A 17,208-nucleotide genomic window follows, 5' to 3' on the forward strand; every position below is an offset into this window, starting at 1 on the left:
GAGGTTGGTAGCGTTAGTGAGGGTTGGTTGTGTTATTTAGGGTAGGTTGTGTTACTGGAGGTTGGTAGCATTAGTGAGGATTGGTTGTGTTATTTAGGGTAGATGGTGTTATTTAGGGTTGGTTGTGTTACTGGAGGTTGGTAGCGTTAGTGAGGGTTGGTTGTGTTATTTAGGGTAGGTAGCTTTAGTGGGGGTTGGTCGTGTTAGTGAGGGTAGGTTGTGTTATTTAGGGTTGGTTGTGTTATTTAGGGTTGGTTGTGTTACTGGAGGTTGGTAGCATTAATGAGGATTGGTTGTGTTATTTAGGGTAGATGGTGTTATTTAGGGTTGGTTGTGTTACTGGAGGTTGGTAGCGTTAGTGAGGGTTGGTTGTGTTATTTAGGGTAGGTAACTTTAGTGGGGGTTGGTTGTGTTAGTGAGGGTAGGTTGTATTATTTAGGGTTGGTTGTGTTATTTAGGGTAGGTAGTGTTGCTGAGGGTTGGTTGTGTTATTTAGGATAGGTTTTGTTATTTAGTGTATGTTGTTTTAGTAAAGGTTTGTTGTATTATTTAGGGTAGGTAGTGTTATTTTGTGTAGGTTGTGTTATTTAGGGTAGGTAACTTTAGTGGGGGTTGGTTGTGTTATTTAGGGTAGGTTGTATTATTTAGGGTTGGTTGTGTTATTTAGGGTAGGTAGTGTTGGTGAGGGTTGGTTGTGTTATTTAGGATAGGTTTTGTTATTTAGTGTATGTTGTTTTAGTAAAGGTTTGTTGTATTATTTAGGGTAGGTTGTGTTATTTTGTGTAGGTTGTGTTATTTAAGGTAGGTTGTTTTAGTGAGGGTTTGTTGTGTTATTTAGAATAGGTTGTGTAATTTAGAGTCTGTGGTGTTATTTAGGGTGGGCTGTGTTGTTTAGAGTAAGTTTTATTATTTAAGGTAGGTTGTGTTATTTAGGGTAGGTTTTAGTGAGGGTAGGTTATGTTATTTTGGGTAGGTTGTTTTAGGTAAGGTTTGTTGTGTATTTAGGGTTGGTTGTGTTATTTAGAGTAGGTTGTGTTATTTAAAATAGATGATGTTATTTAGGGTTGATTGTGTTATTTAGGGTAGGTTGTGTTATTTAGGGTATGTTGTTATTTAGAGTGGGTTGTGTTATTTAGGGACGGTTGTGTTATTTAGGGTATGTTGTGTTTTTCAGAGTGGGTGGTGTTATTAGAATCAGTTGTGTCCCTGTTCCATGAGAACAATTGAAATGGATGCATGAGGGAAGGAATCCAATTGAATGTTTATCTGTGACATCGGCCAATTGGGGAGATGAATGTGCTGTGTTGTTATTATATTATTTGGAACCACTGACCTGTGGAGAAGTGACTGATACAGACAGGAAGAGAGAGGTGAAAAGAGATATAACCAAGAGAAAGAGAGATCGGGAGAGAGAGAGGAATAGGGAGAAAGAGAGAGGAATAGAGAGACAAAGAGAGGAATAAGGAGAGAGAGGGAGAGTAGCAGGAAGATTAGAGAGAGATGAGAAGGGAAAGGGGGAATGGAATTTGATGCTGAGATACAAATTTCTTTCTTTCCGACTGCTTCCCCACTTCCTCTCCTCCATTCTTCATTGTCATTCCACTGGATATCTCCACCACGGCGCTATGGTAGCTATCTGTCAAGCTGCTGCTGCCCCCATCATCACAGGGTCCTGCCTCATGTCTGTGTGATTATAGCTGACCAGCGCAATGCCTGACCTCAACTCAGCAATCTGCTCAGACTGATGCCCTGTCTGATAGATAGAGAGTGAGATGGAGAAATGGAGACAGAGAGCGTGTGTGTGTTCATCTGTATGTGTGTTTGTGTGTGTTCGTCTGTATGTGTGTTTGTGTGTGTTCGTCTGTATGTGTGTTTGTGTGTGTTCCTGTGTGTGTGTGTGTGTGTGTGTGTGTGTGTGTGTTCCTGTGTGTGTCTGTGTGTGTTCCTGTGTGTGTTTGTGTGTGTTCCTGTGTGTGTGTGTTCCTGTGTGTGTGTGTTTGTGTGTGTGTGTGTGTGTGTGTGTGTGTGTAACCTAGTCTGACACCTATGCCTCGGATGGCAGAGAGTAATCGATGGCTTTGCACCTGTGGGGCGAAACACTCCGTCACGCTGTCAGTCAGTCCGTCTGGGGCTCCTCTCTTACACGGCGTCTCGTGTAGCTCATGATTTGTAGGCTCTGACCCGTTCGCTCTTCTCTACCTGCACTCTCTTCAGGGCGTTATGCTGGCTATCTGTAACGCACTTTGTGACAACTGCTCTTGTAAAAAGGGCTCTGTTAGTGTAATTACTGGATTTATTTGTGTCAAATTTGTTGTGAAACAATTTGGTCCCACACTTTACTACAGTTTTTCACAATCGCTTATACGCTAAAACTGTTTGTATGAACAATAAACCAAACCATTTAGCTAAATCCCAGAAGGAAGAGCATCAGTCCACAAGCACTATTCACCCGCTTTCACACAAATCTATGTTAGATCCAACATTGTTTTTTGCAAAACTCGACACACAACACCTTTTAAAGAAACATGTGTTGAATGTAGAAACACTGACATTCAGTAACCAAATTCACGTCGTTGCAATTTCAACACTGTCAACAAACCGTGGTGGAGTTGTAAACACCAACAAGCATTATTAGTCAATAAGCAATCAGGATGTGGGCATGGATACAAAGGGACACTGGTAAGAGCTGTGATTTAGAACAATGGATGAAAACACCAAAGACAGAGGTAGAGGAAGATGAGATGAGGTTGAAGGTCTAACGTGAGCCGTTTCACTGCAGCGTCTTCTGTCTCGATCTGACCACTGTGCTGACCACCCTGTTTTCTGTACTCTGAATCTGGATACATTAGCAGACACAGGACAGACAGTACAAGAAAATGACAAGATTTTGAGACATTTCTTATTCTATAAAATATACTTTTGTGGAATTGAGTGACACCATGTGATGGCGGTAGACCAGGCATGATTTCTGAGGCCCAGAAATAGTTATTGTGAACAGATTTGTTGAAAAACAACCTTATACACTTAGAGAAATCTAGTCATGAGGAATAATTCCAGACAATATCATTTGTCAAGGTATATAAACCTTCTGAATATATAAATATAGCCTGAGAAGTTGGTGAAAATCTCTGGCTCAAGTCAGATACAGAATGCTGAACCTGAACAAACATTCATTAATTATGACTATATCCTTATTCCTGTATGTTTACTATTATACCCTCTTGTAAAGCAAACACTTCCTGTGTCTTTTCTGTTCACTTCAGCATTTTCTCTAAACATAATTCTGGTCTGTAATATCAAATTGCAAATTGTCAAGTTCAGAGATGGATTTCTGGAACACATTTTTGTTATCGATTCAATAATTCATTTTTATAAAAGTGTTTTCAATTCCAGAGTGCAAATGGAGTTCAATAATGTCATTGGAATTGCTTTTGTGTGACTTTTGTGGGAAACATTTAATTTGTTCATTCAGTGTGTGGTAGCTCATTTAGTCTGTGGTAGCTTATTCAGTGTGTGGTAGCTCATTCAGTGTGTGGTAAGTTATTCCGTGTGTGGTAGCTCATTTAGGGTGTGGTAGCTCATTCAGGGTGTGGTAGCTCATTTAGGGTGTGGTAGCTTCTTCAGTGTGTGGTAGCTTCTTCAGTGTGTGGTTGCTTATTCAGTGTGTGGTAGCTCATTCAGTGTGTGGTAAGTTATTCAGGGTGTGTTAAGTTATTCCATGTGTGGTAGCTCATTCAGGGTGTGGTAGCTCATTCAGGGTGTGGTAGCTCATTTAGGGTGTGGTAGCTCATTCAGGGTGTGGTAGCTCATTCAGGGTGTGACACTGTGTTCTCTGTATGGTTTGTCTTTACATTCACACTGGAAAAATGTTTCTGTGATCACATTACACAAACATTTACATGTTATGAAATCATATCGGTCATTGAAACACACATTGACTATGTCTCTCTCAACCTCTCCTGATTCTGAGGAGATGAGATGCCCTCATCTTCTTTGCATTAATAGATTTTCTGATGCACTCCACCACCCTTGGGAAACAGTGTGATTACATTTTACACACAATTAGCCACCAACAGTGATACTCTCCTATGGCTTTTATCTAAGGCAGGCCAACTAGTGTGATACGCTAGTGTAGTTCTGTGTCTTTTGTGTTTGTGTCTGTTTTTGTATTTGTATGTTTGTGTCTGATTTGTGTGTTTGTGTCTGTCTTTTATTTTTGTGTTTGTGACCGTTTATGTGTTTGTGTGTCTGTGTCTTGACACAGGGCAGATATTACTTACTACACCTATGACCTATTCTTAAATGTTGACTCTGGGTCACCCAGCATTCTCATCTGGCTTGACCTTATTGTAGCATTTGACATAGTCAGCCATGCTGTTCTGCTGGATCACATTGAGTAGCACTTGGCACAGTCAAACCCTGTCCTGGACCGTTTTAGGTCATATGTCACTGACTGCTCCAAGACACAGTCAAACCCTGTCCTGGACCGTTTTAGGTCATAAGTCACTGACTGCTCCCAGACACAGTCAAACCCTGTTCTGGACCGTTGTAGGTCACATGTGGCGTCCCTCAAGGCTGTGGCATTATGTCAAAGTGGATGAAGATGAACTTCCTGCAGAAATCCAGATAGCAAAAAGATATCCTGTTTGCGAAAAGAAATCTTGATTGGAAAAACACTTTTTCAAGACATCCTAAATGTCAAAATACTTTTCCCACCACCTAATATCAGTCTCACTCAGCATGTCTTTATCTGCATCTCTGTTCATCTATATCACTCAGTCTTTCTCTTTTCCTATAGTCTTGAAAACAGTGGGTTGAACTAAGTGTTGAACAGGTAACAGAGAGTTTGGTTACAAGCGAGACATGCTCAAGCAAGTTACTCTGCTTCACCATGTGTTTACGAGGGAAAAACTAGATAGAAAGTAAAGACCAAAAAGAAAGTAAGATGGAGAAAGACAGTGAAAGAATAGAGAATGCTGAAAGAGTAGGAGTTAAATATTGAGAAAAAAAAGAGTGAAGCAGAGTGGAATATAGTGGAGATAGTGGAGACCAGTGGAGTGAAATATAGTGGAGACAAAGGTGAGAAAGAGAGTAGAGAAAATGTGTAGAGGAAAGAAGGAATGACAACCAGAGGAGAAGAAAGAATACCAGACTGAATGAACGCGGGAGAATGAAGAGAGACAGAGTGATAGGAGGAGGGTGTGTCATGGGGGGGGGTGTCTGTCACTTTCTATTTAAAACGGGGTGTTCACGCCACACAGGACTATTGGACAACAATGCCCCCTGTTTACCCTGTTCAATGTCAATCACACACACACACACACACACACACACAGCTCAATACCAATCACAGTGGATTGGAGGGAATTGGGTTGTGGATCAGACCGGAGGTGAATTCTTTTCTTTTCAATCTGAAGGAGAACATTAACAGTCTTTTTCTGTCCTGTTTGTTTCCATCTCCACCTCTCTGCGTCTCTCCCAGATTTGGCAGTTTTTGACTAGATGTGAAAAGCTGTATAGACCTTATCATACAGTGGGGAGAACAAGTATTTGATACACTGCCCAATTTGGCAGGTTTTCCTACATACAAAGCATTTAGAGGTCTGTCATTTTTATCATAGGTACACTTCAATTGTGAGAGACAGAATCTAAAACAAAAATCCAGAAAATCTCATTGTATGATTTTTAAATATTAAATTAGCCTTTTATTGCATGACATAAGTATTTGATCACCTACCAACCAGTAAGAATTCCGTCTCTCACAGACCTGTTAGTTTTTCTTTAAGAAGCCCTCCTGTTCTCCACTCATTACCTGTATTAACTTGTTACCTGTATAAAAGACACCTGTCCACACACTCAATCAAACAGACTCCAACCTCTCCACAATGGCCAAGACCAGAGAGCTGTGTAAGGACATCAGGGATAAAATTGTAGACCTGCACAAGGCTGGGATGGACTACAGGACAATAGACAAGCAGCTTGGTGAGAAGGCAACAACTGTTGGCGCAATTATTAGAAAATGGAAGAAGTTCATGATGATGGTCAATCTCCCTCGGTTTGGGGCTCCATGCAAGATCTCATCTCGTGGGGCATCAATGATCATGAGGAAGGTGAGGGATCAACCCAGAACTACACGGCAGGACCTGGTCAATGACCTGAAGAGAGCTGGGACCACAGTCTCAAAGAAAACCATTAGTAACACACTACAGGGATGCTTTTCTGCAAAGGGGACAGGACGACTGCACCGTATTGAGGGGAGGATGGATGGGCCCATGTATCGCGAGATCTTGGCCAACAACCTCCTTCCCTCAGTAAGAGCATTGAAAATGGGTCGTGGCTGGGTCTTCCAGCATGAAAACGACCCGAAACACACAGCCAGGCCAACTAAGGAGTGGCTCTGCAAGAAGCATCTCAAGGTCCTGGAGTGGCCTAGCCAGTCTCCGGACCTGAACCCAATAGAAAATCTTTGGAGGGAGCTGAAAGTCCGTATTGCCCAGCGACAGCCCTGAAACCTGAAGGATCTGGAGAGGTCTGTTTGGAGGAGTGGGCCAAAATCCCTGCTGCAGTGTGTGCAAACCTGGTCAAGAACTACAGGAAACGTATGATCTCTGTAATTGCAAACAAAGGTTTCTGTACCAAATATGAAGTTCTGCTTTTCTGATGTCAAATCAAATACTTGTCATGCAATTAAATGCAAATGAATTACTTAAAAATCATACAATGTGATTTTCTGGATTTTTTTTTTTGATTCCGTCACTCACAAGTGTACCTATGATAAAAATTACAGACTTCTACATGCTTTGTAAGTGGGAAAACTTGCAAAATCGGCCGTGTATCAAATACTTGTTCTCACCGCTGTATGTTAGAGCCACTTACAGGTAATATAATCTATTGTATATTGTTGACAAATTTTTATATTTCCACTGTTCAAGGTGGGCTGTTGATTGTCATCTAATCATGGACACGTCAGACAGAATGTTCTGGGCCTGTGAGTGGGACCAGAGTAAACCTGGCTGGACACATCAGACAGAATGTTCTGGGCCTGTGACTGGGACCAGAGTAAACCTGGCTGGACACATCAGACAGAATGTTCTGGGCCTGTGACTGGGACCAGAGTAAACCTGGCTGGACACGTCAGACAGAATGTTCTGGGCCTGTGAGTGGGACCAGAGTAAACCTGGCTGGACACATCAGACAGAATGTTCTGGGCCTGTGACTGGGACCAGAGTAAACCTGGCTGGACACGTCAGACAGAATGTTCTGGGCCTGTGAGTGGGACCAGAGGAAACCTGGCTGGACACGTCAGACAGAATGTTCTGGGCCTGTGACTGGGACCAGAGGAAACCTGGCTGGACACGTCAGACAGAATGTTCTGGGCCTGTGACTGGGACCAGAGTAAACCTGGCTGGACACGTCAGACAGAATGTTCTGGGCCTGTGACTGGGACCAGAGGAAACCTGGCTGGACACGTCAGACAGAATGTTCTGGGCCTGTGACTGGGACCAGAGTAAACCTGGCTGGACACGTCAGACAGAATGTTCTGGGCCTGTGACTGGGACCAGAGGAAACCTGGCTGCTGTGAATAGAAGAGCCTGAGGCTGACAGGGAGGAACAGGGCCTTCTCATATTTGTCCCCCCTCCCTAACTCTTCTTTATATCTCTCTGCTTCTATCACTCTCTTTTGTTTTTATCTGTCCTTCAGTGGATCGGCGTTAGTATGACACACATGGAGATTTTACACATGAGTATATGCATGGGGACCCTTCAAGGACGTCTGCTGAACGATGTAGGGCCTACTGGACAGAGAGAGAGAGTAAGACAGGAGAAGAGAGAACCATTCACAAAGGAGGACGGATTGATAGCTATAGAAGAGAGACAGAGGAATAGGTAAATGAGTGGCACGGAAAGAGAGAGAGAAAAAGGTAGGGTGACGGTAAAGCAGTTAAAGAGGTGGAGGAAAGACAGCGCAAAAAGCAGTGCTTGAGAAATTGCCAGCACTCACAGTGGGAAGGCTTCTCGATGTTCTCAAAGTGCTCTCACAAACACTGATTCTACGCTTCACTGATCCTCTTACAGACTGCTAACAACGCTCTCACAACGCATTCATTACATTTCTACAGCATTCGTCCTACCCCTGTCAAATCAGAATGGACACACACACACACACACACAGACACGCAGAGACCCTTTCCCCTGAAAACACACGTGTCGCTGTTTAACGGGGTCTGACTGACAGGATGGATGGTCTCCATAACACAGGGAGAGTGGGTCGGAACGACTGTACATAAACAACGACAAGGAAAGAAAATATTAATATCCATAAGAGTTCTGTCATTTCCTTCTGCCTGCATGGTTTCCTCCTCACTCTGGCTGCGTCCTGGGTCGAACCCTACGCCCTGCAGAGTGCCTTAAGATCCCCTTGGTCCCTGTTCAAAAGTAGCACCCTAAAAGGGCAATCGAGTGCTATTTGGGATGCCAGCTTTGTTAATTTGGCCAGTGTCATTTTGTAATAAATCATGTCCTGACAGTGGGGTGTGGAGGGAGAGGTGGATGTGGTGGATGTGACTGAGGAGATAGAGGTGGATGTGGTGGATGTGACTGAGGATATAGAGGTGGATGTGGTGGATGTGACTGAGGAGATAGAGGTGGATGTGACTGAGGAGATAGAGGTGGATGTGGTGGATGTGACTGAGGAGATAGAGGTGATTGTGTGAGGGGAGAAGTGGATGTAACTGTGTGGAAAGATAGCTTGATGTTGTCAGTGTTTCCCCTACTTTTTTCCAGATGTGGCGGGGGGGTTGTGCGCCGATAGCTGGCATCAACAACACAAAACGGCTCTGTGTGACATGTTACAAATGTATTGCAAAAACATCTTCCCTGTACACCAATCTCTCTTGCTTGTCAACTTCATTTTCTTAACATTATTTGACAATACTTTCTCTCCCTCAACCAACCATTCTCTAAAACTATTCATGAACCGCCACCCAGACTCCTGACGAAAGCAACTAGCTACTACCTTTATATTTGTAACTTGACAAACTCTCCTGGGTACATTCACTGTGGCACTGAATCGTTTTTCCGCCAAATGTATCCATTGTACATTACAGGGTTTGGTGGATATAGTGTGGTTGGATTTGTTTAACACAATCCCTCTCCAAAGCCAGTATCACGTGAGCACAACAGATTAACAACAATAATAACATCAAATAGGATTTTGTATTGGATATGTTCTCTGTATAAACATACTTATCTTGGGCTTCCTGATGGGCAAACCCCAGGTGGTGAGAATGGGCAATCTCACCTCCTCTGCTCTGACCCTGAGCATCGGAGTCCCCCAGGGCTGTGTACTCAATCCCCTCCTGTACTCCCTGTTCACACATGACTGCGTGGCCACACACAGCTCCAACGTCATCCTTAAGTTTGCGGATGACACCACCATCCTGGGTCTCGTCTCCAACAACGATGAGACTGATTACCGAGAGGTTGTAAGTAACTTGGCTATAAAGTGCCAGAGAGTCTCAGACTTCAAGTTTCTCTGTGTGTTCATCAAAGATTACCTTACCTGGTCAAGGCAAGCAGACTCGTCAGTAAAAATGGCCCCAAAACGCCTTTACCTCCTGAGGAGACTCAAGAAGTGTCTGCAAACACTCTGATTAACTTTTACAGGTGCACCATTTTGAGCATCCTCTTTTAGACCTGATACTATTCTTGTGGACAAGGAAAAAAAAACGTGCTACTCTTTCTGTATGCTTGTCCTTTCATCTTTGAAACTGAATCTTGTGTTCATTATTCACTTTTCACTTTTGACACTGCAGATCATGTATTTATTGCTCCTGAAAAAATTAAGAGACCACTGCACCTTTTTCTTTCCTTTCCAAAAAATGTGAAAAGGAAAGTTTTGAATTAGGAACAGAAGAGTTCAATTTGTCTTTTGGGATTCCATTATCGCTACACACACTTTAGGGTTGTGTCAGAAGGCTCCCTTGGCCCTACACTCTGTTCTAATCTTGACCGTAGGCCTTTGACCTTGGCCCTACACTCTGTTCTAATATTGACCGTTGTCCTATGACCTTGGCCCTAAACTCTGTTCTACTCTTGACCGTAGTCATTTGACCTTGGCGCTATACCCTGTTCTAATCTTGACCGTAGTCCTTTGACCTTGGCCCTACACTCTGTTCTACTCTTGACCGTAGTCCTTTGACCTTGGCCCTACACTCTGTTCTACTCTTGACCGTAGTCCTTTGACCTTGGCCCTACACTCTGTTCTACTCTTGACCGTAGTCCTTTGACCTTGGCCCTACACTCTGTTCTACTCTTGACCGTAGTCCTTTGACCTTGGCCCTATACCCTGTTCTAATCTTGACCGTAGTCATTTGAGCTTGGCCCTACACTCTGTTCTACTCTTGACCGTAGTCCTTTGACCTTGGCCCTATACCCTGTTCTAATCTTGACCGTAGTCATTTGAGCTTGGCCCTACACACTGTAGTACTTTGAGCCCGGGGGTGACATTTGGCATGTAGCCTCTGTCTCCAACTGGTCTTCTTTGCCAGGTCCACGTTCCTCTCCCTGTTACCATGGAGACATGCTGGTTGGCATGGTAGCTTTACCACTAAGGAGCATCTCCCATAAGTTTCCCTCTCTGATCTCATATTGAAGGAGAGAAATTTTAATTGCCAAAAATTAAAGGAAAGATGGAAAAGAGGGAGGGAAGTAGGCGGGAGATTAAAAGAGATGCAGGGAGAGAGCGAAAAACAGAAAAGGGGAGAGACAGAAGAGAGATGATGAGAGGGCTGAAGATGAGAGATAGAAAGAGGTGTAGTTAAACCCAGCTAATTTGTGTGTATCTATTTTTGTTAGTTGATGAAAGATCAACTCTTCACACAATAGTTTTACACTTCTCTAGTTTTACACTCCTCTGTAGTTTTACACTCCTTTAGAGTTTTACACTCTGTAGTTTTAAACTTCTCTATAGATTTACACTCCTCTGAAGCTTTAAACTTCTCTAATTCTGCAGTTCTCTATAGATTTACACTCTGAAGTTTTACACTCCCTCTAAAGTTTTACAATCCTTTGTAGTTTTACACTCCTCTGGTTTTACACATCTGTATAGATTTACACTCCTCTTTAGTTTTACACTCCTCTACAGCTTTACACTTCTCTATAGATGCACATTGCTGTATTATTGTAATCAATAGTATTACACTGTGTTGTTATACAATCTACACATTTTTTATAGCTAGTTTACATTTATGTATATCACTTTTCTATTAAAAACATGTTGCTTTATATTTTACTTATTGCTTACTGTGTAGATGTCGCGTGCCATATCTTAAGAAATTCACTGCTCAGAACGACACTTATATTTTGTGCATTTGACTTTGACGCCAGTACTTTGTATTTTAACACATAACTTATCATGATGTGAAAACACTTAATGAATATATACTTTAGAAGTGTAACTATTTCTGATGTGACAACACTAAACTTATATATAGAAGTGAAACTAATTCTGATATGACAATGCTGAACGAATATATAGAAGTGTAACTAATCTTAATGTGACAAAACTGAATGAAAATATAGAAGCATAAATAATCCTGATTTGACCATACTGAATTAATATATAGAAGCATAAATAATCCTGATGTGACAACACTTAATGAATATATAGAAGCATAAATAATCCTGATTTGACCATACTGAATTAATATATAGAAGCATAAATAATCCTGATGTGACAACACTTAATGAATATATAGAAGCATAAATAATCCTGATTTGACAACACTGAATTAATATATAGAAGCATAAATAATCCTGATGTGACAACACTTAATGAATATATAGAAGCATAAATAATCCTGATGTGACAACACTTAATGAATATATAGAAGCATAAATAATCCTGATGTGACAACACTTAATGAATATATAGAAGCATAAATAATCCTGATGTGACAACACTTAATGAATATATAGAAGCATAAATAATCCTGATGTGACAACACTTGATGAATATATAGAAGCATAAATAATCCTGATGTGACAACACTGAACGAATATATAGAAGCATAAATAATCCTGATGTGCCAATACTAAAAGAATATATAGAAGTGTAACTAATCCTGATGTGACAACACTGAGCAAATATATAGAAGCGTAACTATTTCTGAAGTAACAACACTGAATGAATATATAGATGCATAAATAATCCTGATGTGACCATACTGAATGAATATATAGAAGCATAAATTATCCTGATGTGCCAATACAAACGAATATATAGAAGCATAAATAATCCTGATGTGACCATACTGAATGAATATATAGAAGCATAAATAATCCTGATGTGCCAATACTAAACGAATATATAGAAGTGTAACTAATCCTGAAGTAACAACACTGAATGAATATATAGACGCATAAATAATCCTGATGTGACAACACCTATTAGCTTTGCAAGTCTTCCCCTTCTGAGAATGCTGACTATAATCAAATAAAACATTTAATTTCTGTCTTGCTTTACAGAAAAAAAAACCTTAACAGCATGACTGTGGTGTTTCTAAGATAGCGAGAGGATGTTCTCTAAATCCCTGTGTCTGTGTGTGTGTGTGTTCGATGTATATGTGCAGACGTCTGTGTGTTTTTGTAGAGGCACTTAGCACAAAGAAGCACAAACACGTGTGTGTGTGTGTGCGCGTGCACATGCCCATCCTCTTGGTACACTGTGTCCCTTCTGAGCTGAGCAGAGGTAATCTCCATTGACAGGAAGGGGTGTGTGTATCGTAGTGTGTGTGTGTGTGCATTTGTGTTTGTGTGTATGTTAGTCAACCTTACACAATCACATAGCACAGAACAGACACAAAGCTGGATTACAAACACACATGCACATATACACACAAAAATGCTTGTTTTTCTTTTATTCTGCAAAACAGAAAAGGGATTCTTCATTTTCTCAAACCCTTCATCCTGAACCTAACCCTTACCCTAACTTTAACACCTAACCCTATCCTCTAATGCCTGAACCTAACCCTTACCCTAACTTTAACACCTAACCCTATCCTCTAATGCCTGAACCTAACCCTTACCCTAACTTTAACACCTAACCCTATCCTCTAATGCCTGAACCTAACCCTTACCCTAACTTTAACACCTAACCCTATCCTCTAATGCCTGAACCTAACCCTTACCCTAACTTTAACACCTAACCCTATCCTCTAATGCCTGAACCTAACCCTTACCCTAACTTTAACACCTAACCCTATCCTCTAATGCCTGAACCTAACCCTTACCCTAACTTTAACACCTAACCCTATCCTCTAATGCCTGAACCTAACCCTTACCCTAACTTTAACACCTAACCCTATCCTCTAATGCCTGAACCTAACCCTTACCCTAACTTTAACACCTAACCCTATCCTCTAATGCCTGAACCTATCCCTTACCCTAACTTTAACACCTAACCCTATCCTCTAATGCCTGAACCTAATGGTTACCTCAGTTGAATTCAAACTCTAACCCCGGTTGAATTATTACCCTAACCCTCACCCCTAAATAGGAAATTTACTTGTTTTCGTTTTCAAAAAAACAACTTGCATTGACTGAGTTGTCAGGTTTTCCTATTTTTCATGCTGGGGGGGGGGGGCATTGACATTGGGTGAAGGGTGTATAAAGGAGGGGGGGCTGTTATATTGACTGAGAGAAGAGTCATTTTCTTTATTCCTCTGTGTCCCAAACCTTTCTATTGCCTACGTAAAGGGCACTTAAATTAATAGTGCTCCAGTTGAGACTACGTCTGTTTCCCTACTGCCTTGCTGTGGGTCAGAGAGACAGGCTCACTGGGTAATTATAAAACGCTGAAGCCTGACTGGCTGGTTGCAGGGGATTGGTGCATTGGTGGGTTGGAGGGGGGGGGGGGGACAATACCCTGTTCAAACAGACACTTGACAGAAAGAGAGTTACTCATCACCTTCCTCTCCTCCTCATCCCTCCATGTGTCTCTCTGTGTATTTCGCTAACACACATACACACACACACACACACACACTTTCATATGACCTATCCCTCCCCCTCCTCACTTTCCCCCTCCCACTACTTGATCTTTGCCCTCTTTCTTCTCTCTGTTCTTATCACTCTGTTTCTGTGTTTGTGTCAGTAGATTCAGAGCAGTGAAGAGAGATCTACCAGAGCTTCTGACAAGAAATCCCAGCCTCATCCTCACTGTAAGTACTCAATATTTCAATGTTACATGGTTGGGTTTTATTATCACTGTAAGTACTTAATACTTCAATGTTACATGGTTGGGTTTTATTATCACTGTAAGTACTTAATACTTCAATGTTACATGGTTGGGTTTTCCTATCACTGTAAGTACTTAATACTTCAATGTTACATGGTTGGGTTTTATTATCACTGTAAGTACTTAATACTTCAATGTTACATGGTTGGGTTATATTATCACTGTAAGTACTTAATACTTCAATTTTATATGGTTGGGTTTTAATATCACTGTAAGTACTCAATACTTCAATGTTAGGTGGTTATGTTTTAATATCACTGTAAGTAATCAATACTTCAATGTTATGTGGTTATGTTTTAATACCACTGTAGGTACTCAATTCTTCAATGTTAGGTGGTTATGTTTTAATATCACTGTAAGTACTCAATAATATCAATGTTAGGTGGTTATGTTTTAATATCACTGTAAGTAATCAATACTTCAATGTTATGTGGTTGTGTTTTAATATCACTGTAAGTACTCAATACTTCAATGTTAGGTGGTTATGTTTTAATATCACTGTAAGTACTCAATACTTCAATGTTATGTGGTTATGTTTTAATATCACTGTAAGTACTCAATACTTCAATACTTCACTCGCTAAGTCTTTGTGGGTAAAGGGGCAAGAGATTTCTGAAGAGTTTTTGTACAGAGGCAGATTACAAATGTTAGGTAGCGGGCTTTGTTAGCATCTCTTACACTTAGCTTACCTTTTTTATGTTTTCTTTCTAAATGCCGGATTAATTGCTTTAGCATCTGACTGCAAACCAAGCACCTGTATGTGCAGGACCCTTTAAAACTGATGAATAAGTGTCTGATAATCTAGTGGAAATTAACATATTCCAAGTCTGTTATTACAGTTCCAGCATAAATCATGTTAGAATGCTGTTGGATTACAAATTAAAACAATTCTTTATGTCATTTGTTTTCAACATATTTTCCAAGTTTTTTTTTTTATTAGTTGTTTCACCTGGAAAATGAGTGTTCTCTTATCAGATACAATGGAAGACAGAGGGCAGGAGTATGTTTGTATTGAATCCTCCCTCAGGTAAGAGCACAGAAACAAACAAATAATTTATAATTTATCGAATCTCTGAAGGGGTGTGTGTGTTTGTGTGTGTGTTGGTGTGCGTGTGTGTGTGTTTGTGTTGGTGTGTGTGTGTGTGTGTGTGTGTGTGTGTACAGGGGGTTATTAAGTATTGTTCATATTGACATTTCTGTGAAATAATGAATCAGCCCTCTCTTCCTCTTTCAAACCTACTATCTTGTTGTTTTGTCCAATTGGAAGTTCAGTAATCCTTCAGGGGTTCGACCTTGTGGGGGGCAGATCACGTCCAGACTGAGGACTGACTATTATTTTTAATGAATTCTATGATGGTGGCATTTAGTTATTGAGACTCCACTGGATATTATGGGCTATGTAGAGGATATTTTTCCACAGTAAGGCATGAGGGCTGTGGTTTGTGGCCAGCATACCATGGCTAAGGGATTTTCATAGGCATGGACAAAGCCATTGGCTATATTGGCTGTATACCACAGAACCCTGAGATACTTTATTTGATATTATAAACATGTGTCCAGCTCTATCGTCCAGTGTCCTGGATGAGCAAAAGATGTTGTTACTTGCACACCGAAAGTATGATCCTCATTCAAAATCGTATTTTCTAAAACGTAATTCCTAAGAGACGGTGAAAGGGATAGAGAGAATTAGAGAGTAAGACATAGTGGGAAGGAAAGTCAAAGAGAGAGAGAGAGAGAGAGTGGGGAGAGAGAGAAGGACAGAGACATAGAGAGACAGAGAGCGAAAGAGAGAGAAGGGGGTGAGTGAGAGAGAAAAGGGGGAGAGATAGGGAGCGGGGAGAGTATGTAGACATAGATACAGAGAGGGGGAGAGAGAGAGGTGGATAAAGAGGGGAGAGCGAGAGAGAGAGAGTAGTTAGATATCTCAACTCCTTCTGGCTGTTCCTGAATGGGGAAGTAAAATGGTTTTCTCCTCCAAGGTAAAGATCAAATGTAAATTACCGTAATGTAATCTGGAGTTGTGTAAGTGTGTGTCTGTGCGAGTTTGTGTCTGTGTGAGTTTGTGTGTACATGTTTGATAGAGAGAAAGAGAGAGTTAGTATGTGTGTCTGGCCTTTCTGCCTGCCAATTGTACGGTTACATCTTAAACTAGGCCTGGCTTGTTTGCTATAGGATATTTGTTGGGGAAAAAAATTCTGTAAAGTCTCAAAAACTTGTTAACCCAATCAAATTCAAATGGGAGAGGCTAATACAGGTGCACACGAGAATGATATGTCATTAATAGATACGTTTCCAGACCTCCAAGGAGGCCAGACGAGATTGGAGGTGTGCACTCGTGAGACTTATGGTACAGTAACACTGACTCAGCCAGACTCTCAATCTACATCTGTAACTATATCTATTGTACAGTAACACTGACTCAGCCAGACTCTCAATCTACATCTGTAACTATATCTATTGTACAGTAACACTGACTCAGCCAGACTCTCAATCTACATCTGTAACTATATCTATTGTACAGTAACACTGACTCAGCCAGACTCTCAATCTACATCTGTAACTATATCTATTGTACAGTAACACTGACTCAGCCAGACTCTCAATCTACATCTGTAACTATGTCTATTGTACAGTAACACTGACTCAGCCAGACTCTCAATCTACATCTGTAACTATATCTATTGTACAGTAACACTGACTCAGCCAGACTCTCAATCTACATCTGTAACTATATCTATTGTACAGTAACACTGACTAAGCCAGACTCTCAATCTACATCTGTAACTATATCTATTGTACAGTAACACTGACTCAGCCAGACTCTCAATCTACATCTGTAACTATATCTATTGTACAGTAACACTGACTCAGCCAGACTCTCAATCTACATCTGTAACTATATCTATTGT

General features: G+C 41.1%; 1 protein-coding gene across 5 annotated transcripts in view; it reads left to right on the forward strand.

Annotated features, from left to right (window-relative positions):
* rbfox3a (RNA binding fox-1 homolog 3a) overlaps window positions 1-17,208 on the forward strand; it is a 546,865-nt gene that overhangs the window by 174,319 nt on the left and 355,338 nt on the right. For 4 of the 5 annotated variants that reach the window (XM_029120435.2, XM_029120431.1, XM_029120430.1 and 1 more), the window contains one exon: window positions 14,156-14,222. The gene's annotated coding sequence lies outside the window, so the exon portion shown is untranslated. The remainder of the gene's footprint in view (window positions 1-14,155; window positions 14,223-17,208) is intronic. The other variant, XM_029120432.1, reaches the window with a different exon arrangement.

This window comes from Esox lucius, chromosome 6 (assembly GCF_011004845.1).
Source record: "Esox lucius isolate fEsoLuc1 chromosome 6, fEsoLuc1.pri, whole genome shotgun sequence".
NCBI lineage: Eukaryota > Metazoa > Chordata > Actinopteri > Esociformes > Esocidae > Esox > Esox lucius.